Genomic DNA, 15,739 nt, shown 5'->3' with positions numbered 1-15,739 from the left:
TTTTCTGTCTACAACGACTTGTCTCTTTACCTGTGCTTCATCAATAGAAGGCCAAGCAAAACATGCTACCACGTGTGTGTGAACGGCTACCCTAAATGGACTCGGTGGCGAACTGTTAGCACGTCTCACTCCAGATGAGAAGGTTGCGTGTTTGAATCGCGTCCGGGTCAAATTCTCTTTTTATTATTTTCATCTATCTGTCTATCTACTTATTTGTCTGTCTAAAAAGACTTGTCCCTTTACCTGTGCGTCATCGACATAAGGCCGTGCAAAACATGCTACCACGTGGGGGCGAACGGCTACCCTAAGCGGACTCGGTGGCGCAACTTTAGCACGTCTGACTCCAGATCAGAAGTTTGCGTGTTCTAATCACGTCCGCGTAAAATTCTCTTTTTAGTATTTTCATCTATCTGTCTATCTACTTATTTGTCTATCTGCAATGACTTGTCCCTTTACCTGTGCTTCATCGACAGAAGGCCCAGCAAAACATACTACAGCGTGTTTGCGAACAATTACTCTAAGCAGACTCAGTGGCGACACGGTAGCACGTCTGACTCCAGAACACAAGGTTGCGTGTTCGAATCAGGTCCGGGTCAAATCCTCTTTTTTATTATTTTCATCTATCTGTCTATCTACTTATCTGTATGTCTACAATGACTTGTCTCTTTACCTGTGCTTCATCGACAGAAGGCCGAGCAAAACATGCTACCACGTGTGTGCGAATGGTTACCTAACGGACTCGGTGGCGACACGGTAGCACGTCTGACTCCAGATCAGAAGGTCGCGTGTTCAATCACGTCCGGGTCAAATTCTCTTTTTTATTATTTTCATCTGTTTAACTATATATTTGTCTGTCTACGATGACTTGTCTCTTTACCTGTGCTTCATCGACAGAAGGCCGAGCGAAACATGCTACCGCGTGTGTACGAACGGCTTCACTAAGTGGACTCGGTGGTGACACGGTAGCAGGTCTGTCTCAAGATCAGAAGGTTGCGTGTTCGAATCACGTCCGGGTCAAATTCTCTTTTTTCTTATTTTCATCTATTTGTCTATCTACTTATTTGTCTGTGTACAATGACTTGTCTCATTACCTGTGCTTCATTGACAGAAGGCCGAGCAAAACAAGCTACCGCGTGTGTGCGAACGGCTACGCTAAGTGGATTCGGTGGCGACACGGTAGCACGTCTGACTCCTGGTCAGAGGGTTGCGTGTTCGAATCACGTCCGTGTTAGGTTCTCTTTTTTATTATTTTCATCTATCTGTCTATCTACCTATTTTTCTGTCTACAACGACTTGTCTCTTTACCTGTGCTTCATCAATAGAAGGCCAAGCAAAACATGCTACCACGTGTGTGTGAACGGCTACCCTAAAGGACTCGGTGGCGAACTGTTAGCATGTCTCACTCCAGATGAGAAGGTTGCGTGTTCGAATCGCGTCCGGGTCAAATTCTCTTTTTATTATTTTCATCTGTCTATCTACTTATTTGTCTGTCTACAATGACTTCTCTCTTTACCTATGCTTCATCGACAGAAGGCCGAGCAATACATGCTACTGCGTGTGTGCGAACGGCTACACTAAGTCAACTCGGTGGCGACCCGGTAGGACGTCGGACTCCAGATCAGAAGGTTGCGTGTTCGAATCACGTCGATGTCAAGTTCTCTCTTTTGTTATTTTCATCTATCTGTCTATCTACTTATTTGTCTGTCTACAATGACTTGTCTCTTTGCCTGTGCTTCATCGACAGAAGGCCGAGCAAAACATGCTACCACGTGTGTGCGAACGGCTGCCCTGAGCGGACTCGGAGGTGCAACGGTAGCGCGTCTGACTCCAGATCAGTAGGTTAAATGTTCGAATCACGTCCGGGTCAAATTCTCTTTTTATTATTTTCATCTATCTGTCTATCTACTTATTTGTCTGTCTAAAATGACTTGTCCCTTTACCTGTGCGTCATCGACATAAGGCCGTGCAAAACATGCTACCGCGTGGGGGCGAACGGCTACCCTAAGCGGACTCGGTGGCGCAACTTTAGCACGTCTGACTCCAGATCAGAAGTTTGCGTGTTCTAATCACGTCCGCGTCAAATTCTCTTTTTAGTATTTTCATCTATCTGTCTAATTACTTATTTGTCTATCTGCAATGACTTGTCCCTTTACCTGTGCTTCATCGACAGAAGGCCGAGCAAAACATGCTACAGCGTGTTTGCGAACAATTACTCTAAGCGGACTCAGTGGCGACACGGTAGCACGTCTGACTCCAGAACACAAGGTTGCGTGTTCGAATCAGGTCCGGGTCAAATCCTCTTTTTTATTATTTTCATCTATCTGTCTATCTACTTATCTGTATGTCTACAATGACTTGTCTCTTTACCTGTGCTTCATCGACAGAAGGCCGAGCAAAACATGCTACCACGTGTGTGCGAATGGTTACCTAACGGACTCGGTGGCGACACGGTAGCACGTCTGACTCCAGATCAGAAGGTTGCGTGTTCGAATCACGTCCGGGTCAAATTCTCTTTTTTATTATTTTCATCTGTTTAACTATTTATTTGTCTGTCCACGATGACTTGTCTCTTTACCTGTGCTTCATCGACAGAAGGCCGAGCGAAACATGCTACCGCGTGTGTACGAACGGCTTCACTAAGTGGACTCGGTGGTGACACGGTAGCAGGTCTGTCTCAAGATCAGAAGGTTGCGTGTTCGAATCACGTCCGGGTCAAATTCTCTTTTTTCTTATTTTCATCTATTTGTCTATCTACTTATTTGTCTGTGTACAATGACTTGTCTCATTACCTGTGCTTCATCGACAGAAGGCCGAGCAAAACAAGCTACCGCGTGTGTGCGAACGGCTACGCTAAGTGGATTCGGTGGCGACACGGTAGCACGTCTGACTCCAGGTCAGAGGGTTGCGTGTTCGAATCACGTCCGTGTTAGGTTCTCTTTTTTATTATTTTCATCTATCTGTCTATCTACCTATTTTTCTGTCTACAACGACTTGTCTCTTTACCTGTGCTTCATCAATAGAAGGCCAAGCAAAACATGCTACCACGTGTGTGTGAACGGCTACCCTAAATGGACTCGGTGGCGAACTGTTAGCACGTCTCACTCCAGATGAGAAGGTTGCGTGTTCGAATCGCGTCCGGGTCAAATTCTCTTTTTATTATTTTCATCTGTCTATCTACTTATTTGTCTGTCTACAATGACTTGTCTCTTTACCAGTGCTGCATCGACAGAAGGCCGAGCAAAACATGCTACCGCGTGTGTGCGTACGGCTACACTAAGTGGACTCGGTGGCAACCCGGTAGCACGTCTGACTCCAGATCGGAAGGTTGCGTGTTCGAATCACGTCCGGGTCAAGCTCTCTTTTTAATATTTTCATCTGTCTATCTACTTATTTGTCTGTCTACAATGACTTGTCTCTTTACCTGTGCTTCAGCGACAGAAGGCCGAGCAAAACATGCTACCGCGTAAGTGCGAACGGTTACACTAAGTGTACTTGGTGGCGATACGGTAGCACGTCTGACTCCAGATCACAAGGTTGCGTGTTCGAATCACGTCCGGGTAAAAGTCTCTCTTTATTATTTTCATCTATCTGTATACCTACTTATTTGTCTGTCTACAATGACTCTTCTCTTTAGCTGTGCTTCCTCGACAGAAGGCCGAGCAAAACATGCTACCACGTGTGTGCGAACGGCCACCCTAAACGGACTCGGTGGCGACATGTTAGCATGTCTGACTACAGATCAGAAGGTTGCGAGTTTGAATCACGTCTGGATCAAATTTCCTTTTTTCTTATTTTCATCAATCTGGCTATCTATTTATTTGTATGTCTACAATGACTTGTCTCTTTACCTGTGCTTCATCGACAGAAGGCCTAAAAAACATGCTACCACGTGTGTGCGAATGGCTACCCTAAGCGGACTCGGTGGCGCAATGGTAGTGCGTCTGACTCCAGATCAGAAGGTTGCGTGTTCGAATCACGTCAGGGTCGAATTCTCTTTTTTATTGTTTTCAACTATCTGTCTACTTATTTGTCTGTCTACAATGACTTCTCTCTTTACCTATGCTTCATCGACAGAAGGCCGAGCAATACATGCTACTGCGTGTGTGCGAACGGCTACACTAAGTCAACTCGGTGGCGACCCGGTAGGACGTCGGACTCCAGATCAGAAGGTTGCGTGTTCGAATCACGTCAATGTCAAGTTCTCTCTTTTGTTATTTTCATCTATCTGTCTATCTACTTATTTGTCTGTCTACAATGACTTGTCTCTTTGCCTGTGCTTCATCGACAGAAGGCCGAGCAAAACATGCTACCACGTGTGAGCGAACGGCTGCCCTGAGCGGACTCGGAGGTGCAACGGTAGCGCGTCTGACTCCAGATCAGTAGGTTAAATGTTCGAATCACGTCCGGGTCAAATTCTCTTTTTATTATTTTCATCTATCTGTCTATCTACTTATTTGTCTGTCTAAAATGACTTGTCCCTTTACCTGTGCGTCATCGACATAAGGCCGTGCAAAACATGCTACCACGTGGGGGCGAACGGCTACCCTAAGCGGACTCGGTGGCGCAACTTTAGCACGTCTGACTCCAGATCAGAAGTTTGCGTGTTCTAATCACGTCCGCGTCAAATTCTCTTTTTAGTATTTTCATCTATCTGTCTATCTACCTATTTGTCTATCTGCAATGACTTGTCCCTTTACCTGTGCTTCATCGACAGAAGGCCCAGCAAAACATACTACAGCGTGTTTGCGAACAATTACTCTAAGCAGACTCAGTGGCGACACGGTAGCACGTCTGACTCCAGAACACAAGGTTGCGTGTTCGAATCACGTCCGGGTCAAATTCTCTTTTTAATTATTTTCATCTGTTTAACTATATATTTGTCTGTCTACGATGACTTGTCTCTTTACCTGTGCTTCATCGACAGAAGGCCGAGCGAAACATGCTACCGCGTGTGTATGAACGGCTTCACTAAGTGGACTCGGTGGTGACACGGTAGCAGGTCTGTCTCAAGATCAGAAGGTTGCGTGTTCGAATCACGTCCGGGTCAAATTCTCTTTTTTCTTATTTTCATCTATTTGTCTATCTACTTATTTGTCTGTGTACAACGACTTGTCTCATTACCTGTGCTTCATTGACAGAAGGCCGAGCAAAACAAGCTACCGCGTGTGTGCGAACGGCTACGCTAAGTGGATTCGGTGGCGACACGGTAGCACGTCTGACTCAAGATCAGAAGGTTGCGTGTTCGAATCACGTCCGGGTAAAAGTCTTTTTTTATTATTTTCATCTATCTGTCTATCTACTTATTTGTCTGTCTAGAATGACTCTTCTCTTTAGCTGTGCTTCCTCGACAGGAGGCCAAGCAAAACATGCTACCACGTGTGCGCGAACGGCCACACTAAACGGACTCGGTGGCGACATGTTAGCATGTCTGACTACAGATCAGAAGGTTGCGAGTTTGAATCACGTCTGGATCAAATTTCCTTTTTTCTTATTTTCATCAATCTGTCTATCTACTTATTTGTCTATCTGCAATGACTTGTCCCTTTACCTGTGCTTCATCGACAGAAGGCCGAAAAAACATGCTACCACGTGTGTGCGAAAGGCTACCCTAAGCGGGCTCGGTGGCGCAATGGTAGCGCGTCTGACTCCAGAACAGAAGGTTGCGTGTTCGAATCAGGTCGGGGTCAAATTCTCTTTTTTATTGTTTTCAACTATCTGTCTACTTATTTGTCTGTCTACAATGACTTCTCTCTTTACCTATGCTTCATCGACAGAAGGCCGAGCAATACATGCTACTGCGTGTGTGCGAACGGCTACACTAAGTCAACTCGGTGGCGACCCGGTAGGACGTCTGACTCCAGATCAGAAGGTTGCGTGTTCGAATCACGTCAATGTCAAGTTCTCTCTTTTGTTATTTTCATCTATCTCTCTATCTACTTATTTGTCTGTCTACAACGACTTGTTTCTTTACCTGTGCTTCATCGATAGAAGGCCAAGCAAAACATGCTACCACGTGTGTGTGAACGGCTACCCTAAATGGACTTGGTGGCGAACTGTTAGCACGTCCGACTCCAGATCAGAAGGTTGCGTGTTCAATCGCGTCCGCGTCAAATTCTCTTTTTAATATTTTCATCTGTCTATCTACTTATTTGTCTGTCTACAATGACTTGTATCTTTACCAGTGCTGCATCGACAGAAGGCCGAGCGAAACATGCTACCGCGTGTGTGCGTACGGCTACACTAAGTGGACTCGGTGGCAACCCGGTAGCACGTCTGACTCCAGATCGGAAGGTTGCGTGTTCGAATCACGTCCGGGTCAAGCTCTCTTTTTATTATTTTCATCTGTCTATCTACTTATTTGTTTGTCTACAATGACATGTCTCTTTACCTGTGCTACATCGACAGAAGGCCAAGCAAATCATGCTACCGCGTGTGTGCGAACGGCTACCCTAAGCGCATTCGATGGCGACACGGTAGCACGTCTGACTCCAGATCAGAAGGTTGCGTGTTCGAATCACGTCCGGGTAAAAGTCTCTCTTTATTATTTTCATCTATCTGTATACCTACTTATTTGTCTGTCTACAATGACTCTTCTCTTTAGCTGTGCTTCCTCGACAGAAGGCCGAGCAAAACATGCTACCACGTGTGTGCGAACGGCCACCCTAAACGGACTCGGTGGCGACATGTTAGCATGTCTGACTACAGATCACAAGGTTGCGAGTTTGAATCACGTCTGGATCAAATTTCCTTTTTTCTTATTTTCATCAATCTGGCTATCTACTTATTTGTATGTCTACAATGACTTGTTTCTTTACCTGTGCTTCATCGACAGAAGGCCTAAAAAACATGCTACCACGTGTGTGCGAATGGCTACCCTAAGCGGACTCGGTGGCGCAATGGTAGTGCGTCTGACTCCAGATCAGAAGGTTGCGTGTTCGAATCACGTCGGGGTCAAATTCTCTTTTTTATTGTTTTCAACTATCTGTCTACTTATTTGTCTGTCTACAATGACTTCTCTCTTTACCTATGCTTCATCGACAGAAGGCCGAGCAATACATGCTACTGCGTGTGTGCGAACGGCTGCACTAAGTCAACTCGGTGGCGACCCGGTAGGACGTCGGACTCCAGATCAGAAGGTTGCGTGTTCGAATCACGTCGATGTCAAGTTCTCTCTTTTGTTATTTTCATCTATCTGTCTATCTACTTATTTGTCTGTCTACAATGACTTGTCTCTTTGCCTGTTCTTCATCGACAGAAGGCCGAGCAAAACATGCTACCACGTGTGTGCGAACGGCTGCCCTGAGCGGACTCGGAGGTGCAACGGTAGCGCGTCTGACTCCAGATCAGTAGGTTAAATGTTCGAATCACGTCCGGGTCAAATTCTCTTTTTATTATTTTCATCTATCTGTCTATCTACTTATTTGTCTGTCTAAAATGACTTGTCCCTTTACCTGTGCGTCATCGACATAAGGCCGTGCAAAACATGCTACCACGTGGGGGCGAACGGCTACCCTAAGCGGACTCGGTGGCGCAACTTTAGCACGTCTGACTCCAGATCAGAAGTTTGCGTGTTCTAATCACGTCCGCGTCAAATTCTCTTTTTAGTATTTTCATCTATCTGTCTATCTACTTATTTGTCTATCTGCAATGACTTGTCCCTTTACCTGTGCTTCATCGACAGAAGGCCGAGCAAAACATGCTACAGCGTGTTTGCGAACAATTACTCTAAGCGGACTCAGTGGCGACACGGTAGCACGTCTGACTCCAGAACACAAGGTTGCGCGTTCGAATCAGGTCCGGGTCAAATCCTCTTTTTTATTATTTTCATCTATCTGTCTATCTACTTATCTGTATGTCTACAATGACTTGTCTCTTTACCTGTGCTTCATCGACAGAAGGCCGAGAAAAACATGCTACCACGTGTGTGCGAATGGTTACCTAACGGACTCGGTGGCGACACGGTAGCACGTCTGACTCCAGATCAGAAGGTTGCGTGTTCGAATCACGTCCGGGTCAAATTCTCTTTTTTATTATTTTCATCTGTTTAACTATTTTTTTGTGTGTCTACGATGACTTGTCTCTTTACCTGTGCTTCATCGACAGAAGGCCGAGCGAAACATGCTACCGCGTGTGTACGAACGGCTTCACTAAGTGGACTCGGTGGTGACACGGTAGCAGGTCTGTCTCAAGATCAGAAGGTTGCGTGTTCGAATCACGTCCGGGTCAAATTCTCTTTTTTCTTATTTTCATCTATTTGTCTATCTACTTATTTGTCTGTGTACAATGACTTGTCTCAGTACCTGTGCTTCATCGACAGAAGGCCGAGCAAAACAAGCTACCGCGTGTGTGCGAACGGCTACGCTAAGTGGATTCGGTGGCGACACGGTAGCACGTCTGACTCCAGGTCAGAGGGTTGCGTGTTCGAATAACGTCCGTGTTAGGTTCTCTTTTTTATTATTTTCATCTATCTGTCTATCTACCTATTTTTCTGTCTACAACGACTTGTCTCTTTACCTGTGCTTCATCAATAGAAGGCCAAGCAAAACATGCTACCACGTGTGTGTGAACGGCTACCCTAAATGGACTCGGTGGCGAACTGTTAGCACGTCTCACTCCAGATGAGAAGGTTGCGTGTTCGAATCGCGTCCGGGTCAAATTCTCTTTTTATTATTTTCATCTGTCTATCTACTTATTTGTCTGTCTACAATGACTTGTCTCTTTACCAGTGCTGCATCGACAGAAGGCCGAGCAAAACATGCTACCGCGTGTGTGCGTACGGCTACACTAAGTGGACTCGGTGGCAACCCGGTAGCACGTCTGACTCCAGATCGGAAGGATGCGTGTTCGAATCACGTCCGGGTCAAGCTCTCTTTTTAATATTTTCATCTGTCTATCTACTTATTTGTCTGTCTACAATGACTTGTCTCTTTACCTGTGCTTCAGCGACAGAAGGCCGAGCAAAACATTCTACCGCGTAAGTGCGAACGGCTACACTAAGTGTACTTGGTGGCGATACGGTAGCACGTCTGACTCCAGATCACAAGGTTGCGTGTTCGAATCACGTCCGGGTAAAAGTCTCTCTTTATTATTTTCATCTATCTGTATACCTACTTATTTGTCTGTCTACAATGACTCTTCTCTTTAGCTGTGCTTCCTCGACAGAAGGCCGAGCAAAACATGCTACCACGTGTGCGCGAACGGCCACCCTAAACGGACTCGGTGGCGACATGTTAGCATGTCTGACTACAGATCAGAAGGTTGCGAGTTTGAATCACGTCTTGATAAATTTCCTTTTTTCTTATTTTCATCAATCTGGCTATCTATTTATTTGTATGTCTACAATGACTTGTCTCTTTACCTGTGCTTCATCGACAGAAGGCCTAAAAAACATGCTACCACGTGTGTGCGAATGGCTACCCTAAGCGGACTCGGTGGCGCAATGGTAGTGCGTCTGACTCCAGATCAGAAGGTTGCGTGTTCGAATCACGTCAGGGTCAAATTCTCTTTTTTATTGTTTTCAACTATCTGTCTACTTATTTGTCTGTCTACAATGACTTCTCTCTTTACCTATGCTTCATCGACAGAAGGCCGAGCAATACATGCTACTGCGTGTGTGCGAACGGCTACACTAAGTCAACTCGGTGGCGACCCGGTAGGACGTCGGACTCCAGATCAGAAGGTTGCGTGTTCGAATCACGTCAATGTCAAGTTCTCTCTTTTGTTATTTTCATCTATCTGTCGATCTACTTATTTGTCTGGCTACAATGACTTGTCTCTTTGCCTGTGCTTCATCGACAGAAGGCCGAGCAAAACATGCTACCACGTGTGTGCGAACGGCTGCCCTGAGCGGACTCGGAGGTGCAACGGTAGCGCGTCTGACTCCAGATCAGTAGGTTAAATGTTCGAATCACGTCCGGGTCAAATTCTCTTTTTATTATTTTCATCTATCTGTCTATCTACCTATTTGTCTGTCTAAAATGACTTGTCCCTTTACCTGTGCGTCATCGACATAAGGCCGTGCAAAACATGCTACCACGTGGGGGCGAACGGCTACCCTAAGCGGACTCGGTGGCGCAACTTTAGCACGTCTGACTCCAGATCAGAAGTTTGCGTGTTCTAATCACGTCCGCGTCAAATTCTCTTTTTAGTATTTTCATCTATCTGTCTATCTACTTATTTGTCTATCTGCAATGACTTGTCCCTTTACCTGTGCTTCATCGACAGAAGGCCCAGCAAAACATACTACAGCGTGTTTGCGAACAATTACTCTAAGCAGACTCAGTGGCGACACGGTAGCACGTCTGACTCCAGAACACAAGGTTGCGTGTTCGAATCAGGTCCGGGTCAAATCCTCTTTTTTATTATTTTCATCTATCTGTCTATCTACTTATCTGTATGTCTACAATGACTTGTCTCTTTACCTGTGCTTCATCGACAGAAGGCCGAGCAAAACATGCTACCACGTGTGTGCGAATGGTTACATAACGGACTCGGTGGCGACACGGTAGCACGTCTGACTCCAGATCAGAAGGTTGCGTGTTCGAATCACGTCCGGGTCAAATTCTCTTTTTTATTATTTTCATCTGTTTAACTATATATTTGTCTGTCTACGATGACTTGTCTCTTTACCTGTGCTTCATCGACAGAAGGCCGAGCGAAACATGCTACCGCGTGTGTACGAACGGCTTCACTAAGTGGACTCGGTGGTGACCCGGTAGCAGGTCTGTCTCAAGATCAGAAGGTTGCGTGTTCGAATCACGTCCGGGTCAAATTCTCTTTTTTCTTATTTTCATCTATTTGTCTATCTACTTATTTGTCTGTGTACAATGACTTGTCTCATTACCTGTGCTTCATTGACAGAAGGCCGAGCAAAACAAGCTACCGCGTGTGTGCGAACGGCTACGCTAAGTGGATTCGGTGGCGACACGGTAGCACGTCTGACTCCAGGTCAGAGGGTTGCGTGTTCGAATCACGTCCGTGTTAGGTTCTCTTTTTTATTATTTTCATCTATCTGTCTATCTACCTATTTTTCTGTCTACAACGACTTGTCTCTTTACCTGTGCTTCATCAATAGAAGGCCAAGCAAAACATGCTACCACGTGTGTGTGAACGGCTACCCTAAATGGACTCGGTGGCGAACTGTTAGCACGTCTCACTCCAGATGAGAAGGTTGCGTGTTCGAATCGCGTCCGGGTCAAATTCTCTTTTTATTATTTTCATCTGTCTATCTACTTATTTGTCTGTCTACAATGACTTCTCTCTTTACCTATGCTTCATCGACAGAAGGCCGAGCAATACATGCTACTGCGTGTGTGCGAACGGCTACACTAAGTCAACTCGGTGGCGACCCGGTAGGACGTCGGACTCCAGATCAGAAGGTTGCGTGTTCGAATCACGTCGATGTCAAGTTCTCTCTTTTGTTATTTTCATCTATCTGTCTATCTACTTATTTGTCTGTCTACAATGACTTGTCTCTTTGCCTGTGCTTCATCGACAGAAGGCCGAGCAAAACATGCTACCACGTGTGTGCGAACGGCTGCCCTGAGCGGACTCGGAGGTGCAACGGTAGCGCGTCTGACTCCAGATCAGTAGGTTAAATGTTCGAATCACGTCCGGGTCAAATTCTCTTTTTATTATTTTCATCTATCTGTCTATCTACTTATTTGTCTGTCTAAAATGACTTGTCCCTTTACCTGTGCGTCATCGACATAAGGCCGTGCAAAACATGCTACCACGTGGGGGCGAACGGCTACCCTAAGCGGACTCGGTGGCGCAACTTTAGCACGTCTGACTCCAGATCAGAAGTTTGTGTGTTCTAATCACGTCCGCGTCAAATTCTTTTTTTAGTATTTTCATCTATCTGTCTATCTACTTATTTGTCTATCTGCAATGACTTGTCCCTTTACCTGTGCTTCATCGACAGAAGGCCGAGCAAAACATGCTACAGCGTGTTTGCGAACAATTACTCTAAGCGGACTCAGTGGCGACACGGTAGCACGTCTGACTCCAGAACACAAGGTTGCGTGTTCGAATCAGGTCCGGGTCAAATCCTCTTTTTTATTATTTTCATCTATCTGTCTATCTACTTATCTGTATGTCTACAATGACTTGTCTCTTTACCTGTGCTTCATCGACAGAAGGCCGAGCAAAACATGCTACCACGTGTGTGCGAATGGTTACCTAACGGACTCGGTGGCGACACGGTAGCACGTCTGACTCCAGATCAGAAGGTTGCGTGTTCGAATCACGTCCGGGTCAAATTCTCTTTTTTATTATTTTCATCTGTTTAACTATTTATTTGTCTGTCTACGATGACTTGTCTCTTTACCTGTGCTTCATCGACAGAAGGCCGAGCGAAACATGCTACCGCGTGTGTACGAACGGCTTCACTAAGTGGACTCGGTGGTGACACGGTAGCAGGTCTGTCTCAAGATTAGAAGGTTGCGTGTTCGAATCACGTCCGGGTCAAATTCTCTTTTTTCTTATTTTCATCTATTTGTCTATCTACTTATTTGTCTGTGTACAATGACTTGTCTCATTACCTGTGCTTCATCGACAGAAGGCCGAGCAAAACAAGCTACCGCGTGTGTGCGAACGGCTACGCTAAGTGGATTCGGTGGCGACACGGTAGCACGTCTCACTCCAGGTCAGAGGGTTGCGTGTTCGAATCACGTCCGTGTTAGGTTCTCTTTTTTATTATTTTCATCTATCTGTCTATCTACCTATTTTTCTGTCTACAACGACTTGTCTCTTTACCTGTGCTTCATCAATAGAAGGCCAAGCAAAACATGCTACCACGTGTGTGCGAATGGCTACCCTAAGCGGACTCGGTGGCGCAATGGTAGTGCGTCTGACTCCAGATCAGAAGGTTGCGTGTTCGAATCACGTCAGGGTCAAATTCTCTTGTTTATTGTTTTCAACTATCTGTCTACTTATTTGTCTGTCTACAATGACTTCTCTCTTTACCTATGCTTCATCGACAGAAGGCCCAGCAAAACATACTACAGCGTGTTTGCGAACAATTACTCTAAGCAGACTCAGTGGCGACACGGTAGCACGTCTGACTCCAGAACACAAGGTTGCGTGTTCGAATCAGGTCCGGGTCAAATCCTCTTTTTTATTCTTTTCATCTATCTGTCTATCTACTTATCTGTATGTCTACAATGACTTGTCTCTTTACCTGTGCTTCATCGACAGAAGGCCGAGCAAAACATGCTACCACGTGTGTGCGAATGGTTACCTAACGGACTCGGTGGCGACACGGTAGCACGTCTGACTCCAGATCAGAAGGTTGCGTGTTCGAATCACGTCCGGGTCAAATTCTCTTTTTTATTATTTTCATCTGTTTAACTATATATTTGTCTGTCTACGATGACTTGTCTCTTTACCTGTGCTTCATCGACAGAAGGCCGAGCGAAACATGCTACCGCGTGTGTACGAACGGCTTCACTAAGTGGACTCGGTGGTGACACGGTAGCAGGTCTGTCTCAAGATCAGAAGGTTGCGTGTTCGAATCACGTCCGGGTCAAATTCTCTTTCTTCTTATTTTCATCTATTTGTCTATCTACTTATTTGTCTGTGTACAATGACTTGTCTCATTACCTGTGCTTCATTGACAGAAGGCCGAGCAAAACAAGCTACCGCGTGTGTGCGAACGGCTACGCTAAGTGGATTCGGTGGCGACACGGTAGCACGTCTGACTCCAGGTCAGAGGGTTGCGTGTTCGAATCACGTCCGTGTTAGGTTCTCTTTTTTATTATTTTCATCTATCTGTCTATCTACCTATTTTTCTGTCTACAACGACTTGTCTCTTTACCTGTGCTTCATCAATACAAGGCCAAGCAAAACATGCTACCACGTGTGTGTGAACGGCTACCCTAAATGGACGCGGTGGCGAACTGTTAGCACGTCTCACTCCAGATGAGAAGGTTGCGTGTTCGAATCGCGTCCGGGTCAAATTCTCTTTTTATTATTTTCATCTGTCTATCTACTTATTTGTCTGTCTACAATGACTTGTCTCTTTACCAGTGCTGCATCGACAGAAGGCCGAGCAAAACATGCTACCGCGTGTGTGCGTACGGCTACACTAAGAGGACTCGGTGGCAACCCGGTAGCACGTCTGACTCCAGATCGGAAGGTTGCGTGTTCGAATCACGTCCGCGTCAAGCTCTCTTTTTAATATTTTCATCTGTCTATCTACTTATTTGTCTGTCTACAATGACTTGTCTCTTTACCTGTGCTTCAGCGACAGAAGGCCGAGCAAAACATGCTACCGCGTAAGTGCGAACGGCTACACTAAGTGTACTTGGTGGCGATACGGTAGCACGTCTGACTCCAGATCACAAAGTTGCGTGTTCGAATCACGTCCGGGTAAAAGTCTCTCTTTATTATTTTCATCTATCTGTATACCTACTTATTTGTCTGTCTACAATGACTCTTCTCTTTAGCTGTGCTTCCTCGGCAGAAAGCCGAGCAAAACATGCTACCACGTGTGTGCGAACGGCCACCCTAAACGGACTCGGTGGCGACATGTTAGCATGTCTGACTACAGATCAGAAGGTTGCGAGTTTGAATCACGTCTGGATCAAATTTCCTTTTTTCTTATTTTCATCAATCTGGCTATCTACTTATTTGTATGTCTACAATGACTTGTCTTTTTACCTGTGCTTCATCGACAGAAGGCCTAAAAAACATGCTACCACGTGTGTGCGAATGGCTACCCTAAGCGGACTCGGTGGCGCAATGGTAGTGCGTCTGACTCCAGATCAGAAGGTTGCGTGTTCGAATCACGTCGGGGTCAAATTCTCTTTTTTATTGTTTTCAACTATCTGTCTACTTATTTGTCTGTCTACAATGACTTCTCTCTTTACCTATGCTTCATCGACAGAAGGCCGAGCAATACATGCTACTGCGTGTGTGCGAACGGCTACACTAAGTCAACTCGGTGGCGACCCGGTAGGACGTCGGACTCCAGATCAGAAGGTTGCGTGTTCGAATCACGTCGATGTCAAGTTCTCTCTTTTGTTATTTTCATCTATCTGTCTATCTACTTATTTGTCTGTCTACAATGACTTGTCTCTTTGCCTGTGCTTCATCAACAGAAGGCCGAGCAAAACATGCTACCACGTGTGTGCGAACGGCTGCCCTGAGCGGACTCGGAGGTGCAACGGTAGCGCGTCTGACTCCAGATCAGTAGGTTAAATGTTCGAATCACGTCCGGGTCAAATTCTCTTTTTATTATTTTCATCTATCTGTCTATCTACTTATTTGTCTGTCTAAAATGACTTGTCCCTTTACCTGTGCGTCATCGACATAAGGCCGTGCAAAACATGCTACCACGTGGGGGCGAACGGCTACCCTAAGCGGACTCGGTGGCGCAACTTTAGCACGTCTGACTCCAGATCAGAAGTTTGCGTGTTCTAATCACGTCCGCGTCAAATTCTCTTTTTAGTATTTTCATCTATCTGTCTATCTACTTATTTGTCTATCTGCAATGACTTGTCCCTTTACCTGTGCTTCATCGACAGAAGGCCGAGCAAAACATGCTACAGCGTGTTTGCGAACAATTACTCTAAGCGGACTCAGTGGCGACAATTTTTTTTCCACTTCCGGCCACGACAGTGAACGGACGTGTTTATCATGTGCTCCCGCGTAGGGGCGGTTTCAGCGGCCCGTGTGGGCCGCGGTATCAGGTGTACCGAAAAGCCAGGCGAAGATTTCCAGGTTGTTCTGCCTCAGC

General features: G+C 45.8%; 5 non-coding genes across 5 annotated transcripts; all 5 read left to right on the top strand.

The window, feature by feature from the left end:
• Positions 1-3,915: 3,915 nt before the first annotated feature.
• On the top strand, positions 3,916-3,987 carry TRNAW-CCA (transfer RNA tryptophan (anticodon CCA)). Its single transcript has one exon. It is a non-coding gene; the product is annotated as a tRNA-Trp (tRNA).
• Positions 3,988-6,882: 2,895 nt separating this feature from the next.
• Positions 6,883-6,954, top strand: TRNAW-CCA (transfer RNA tryptophan (anticodon CCA)). The gene has a single exon. It is a non-coding gene; the product is annotated as a tRNA-Trp (tRNA).
• Positions 6,955-9,425: 2,471 nt separating this feature from the next.
• Positions 9,426-9,497, top strand: TRNAW-CCA (transfer RNA tryptophan (anticodon CCA)). Its single transcript has one exon. It is a non-coding gene; the product is annotated as a tRNA-Trp (tRNA).
• Positions 9,498-12,824: 3,327 nt separating this feature from the next.
• On the top strand, positions 12,825-12,896 carry TRNAW-CCA (transfer RNA tryptophan (anticodon CCA)). The gene has a single exon. It is a non-coding gene; the product is annotated as a tRNA-Trp (tRNA).
• A 1,832-nt stretch (positions 12,897-14,728) lies between these two features.
• On the top strand, positions 14,729-14,800 carry TRNAW-CCA (transfer RNA tryptophan (anticodon CCA)). The gene has a single exon. It is a non-coding gene; the product is annotated as a tRNA-Trp (tRNA).
• Positions 14,801-15,739: the final 939 nt, after the last annotated feature.

The sequence above is a fragment of the Rhipicephalus microplus genome, chromosome 5 (genome assembly GCF_043290135.1).
Source record: "Rhipicephalus microplus isolate Deutch F79 chromosome 5, USDA_Rmic, whole genome shotgun sequence".
Lineage (NCBI taxonomy): Eukaryota > Metazoa > Arthropoda > Arachnida > Ixodida > Ixodidae > Rhipicephalus > Rhipicephalus microplus.
This window is presented reverse-complemented; position numbering and strand designations above follow the sequence as displayed.